Genomic DNA, 2,516 nt, shown 5'->3' with positions numbered 1-2,516 from the left:
AAGGTTGACCAATCCTAAAATCAGCAGCAAAGTTAACATTGAAATCAGCCTCAGAATCTCCTAAAGGATGGTCCAACATTTGTTGCTTACAGGGATAAATTGGACAGCCTCTGGAACTGGCGCCATAAGCCACCTCCTGTTCTGCCTTGTCCTTGATACAGCCATGGGCCCACATACACTCAGAGGTACAGAGTTGTTCTCATGTCTATGGGTCTATTGTGATGTTCTCAGGCTTGCATCACCCAGCCATTGTGATGGGGAGGGGGTTGGTGTCATTTTGCAAGCACCCTGGAGCATGAATCTTTAAATATAATTGGCATTAAACCAACCCCTTTAGGACCAGATCAATACAGCAGCAAAGAATGCTTATTCACTGTTGTTTGCCTCTTCATTTCATACCACCCGATATCTAAATGGTGTTTTGACTTTCTGCCCTCTGACATAAGGACATTTGGTATGGCAAACCTTTGACTGGAGGTCCTAATCAATGGTTTGATTGACTCTCCCTTTGCGCTTGCTTCAGCAACACATGTACTAATATTGGAATGATAATGGGAAAATTAAATTGGCCCCTGCTCTAAAGGATGGCACGCACATTCGTAAAGCATTCACTATTTTTGGCACATGACAGGACAGAAACTTTATTAATTTGCAAGGCTTTATTTTTTGAATACATCTTTTTTAATGAAGATTGAAATTGTATGTTCATACATATTACACGACAACACAATACATTTTGAGCCAAATTCAACACTAATGCCTCCGGAGCCTTTTACTTGTGAGTCCTATTGACTGAATGAACAGCCCCGTCGCCTTCAATTTCTTGGCTTGCACTTTTCGAAGTGGCACGCGTCTTTTGATTTTTTTTATCCCATTTTACCAGACTCAGTATTATCACTTTCCCCCTTGTTGTGCACTCCAGCGTAAACTGCTTTAAGGTGCTATTTGCAAACATCGCTCTGAACTACAGCTTTACTTGCTTCTAGGCCTTAATCTTTAATTGGAGCGGAGCGTTGTACTCCGGATTTGGCTGCTTTTAGTTTGAAAGTTACAGAAATCAAAAAAGAAATCAACAAACAGTTTCATTGTGAAATACCATTGTCACAATGTGCTGCAGTGCATGAAAACTTAAAATGAATGGTAGGGAGAGGAAGAGGAAGAGTGAGAGGGAAAGGGAGGTTTGTGGGGGGGAGAAAGAGTGAGGGCGGGAAGGAGGGAGGGTAGGAGGGAGGGGGAGTGAGAGAGACTGAGAGAGCGAAAAACAAAGAAAATATGATATTTGGGGGCTATGTGTTTGCATGGAAAAGATTTTAGGCTTTAAATCAAGTGGAAAGGGGCTCATTGGCTGGTATCTCAGCTTGTTGATGCTTTGTTGAGTTGCTTGGAACATGCAAGGAAGAAGACCTGAAGCACTCCCGACCAGGTTGCATGTCTCTACGTTACTGAAATCCCACAGACCTCCTCCCTGTGCCACAACGTTCTGGGCACTGAGCTCTGCAGTTGTTCCCCACAAGTCGCCAAGCGCCCCAGATTTACTTTCTCAGATTGGCTAGTTACTGCTACCCTAACTCGACCACTATATTTTCCCCAGATACTTGCTATTGTGGAGTAAGCAGGGCTAAGACAGAGGGAGAGGGGGTGTGCCTATGCAAATCATCTGCCAGGATCATCCCTGGGACGTCATTCCATCTCACCAGCTGACACCTGGGCAGCAGCAGGTAATTTGGAGAACAGAAATATTCGGACAGGCCACAAAGCAAAGACTGGGCCGTTGATTGAGGATCCCTTTAGCCATGTCTCCCTAAGTTAGCGAGGTCCAGAAAAACTCCACCCTCAGCTCTCATAGAGAGGTCCTTGGCCGATCGTGGCCGATCAGGGCAGTGAAGGGTCAGGGGTGACTGCACACTGCCTCACCTTTTCACTGCTTTCTACAGCGGTAATGCTTTTGCAGAAGCGGCCTGTACAAGTGATTTTGTTCTGCGCTGTGGGAAAGTGACATTTATCCACTGACATTAACCAAACTACTTGCGCTGTTCAACGCACATACATGCAGAGAAATAATGTTATGTTTTTTGGGGAAGGTCTAGAGTGTCCTGCTGATTATTTATTAAGCTGTACTCTACTCTTGCTTTTACATAGAGTCTTCGCAGCCCAGGAATGTTTAAGGCATACTGTATGTCCCTCCCTTACAATGAAAACTCTGTTGAAAACACAGAGGTACATAGGAATGGATCTGTTAAGAAATGAAACAAAAAGCCTGGAAAAATGTCGAAACGGGTAGGATTTGGACTTACAATTAACGGACTCACAGTCAGATGTGCTATCCCTTGATCCACTGACTCCCTTTCCTTTGTGTAATCCTTTTGCTCTCACTAGGGTTTTCCAAAGTGGCTTTCATATAAAAGATCCTAGACCAGCATTTTGTGGCGCACATGCCTCATATCCCATTGCTCTTGATAAACTCACATCATCTCCCACCAATACAAGCTGTAAAAGATTTTCAGGGTTTAGCCAAG

General features: G+C 44.2%; 1 non-coding gene across 1 annotated transcript; it reads left to right on the top strand.

Annotated features, from left to right (window-relative positions):
- Positions 1 to 512: 512 nt before the first annotated feature.
- LOC138570574 (U6 spliceosomal RNA) lies at positions 513 to 619 on the top strand. Its single transcript, XR_011303614.1, has one exon. It is a non-coding gene; the product is annotated as a U6 spliceosomal RNA (small nuclear RNA).
- Positions 620 to 2,516: the final 1,897 nt, after the last annotated feature.

Source organism: Ambystoma mexicanum, chromosome 2q (genome assembly GCF_040938575.1).
Source record: "Ambystoma mexicanum isolate Mex_15411 chromosome 2q, UKY_AmexF1_1, whole genome shotgun sequence".
In the NCBI taxonomy this organism is placed as follows: Eukaryota; Metazoa; Chordata; class Amphibia; order Caudata; family Ambystomatidae; genus Ambystoma; species Ambystoma mexicanum.
This window is presented reverse-complemented; position numbering and strand designations above follow the sequence as displayed.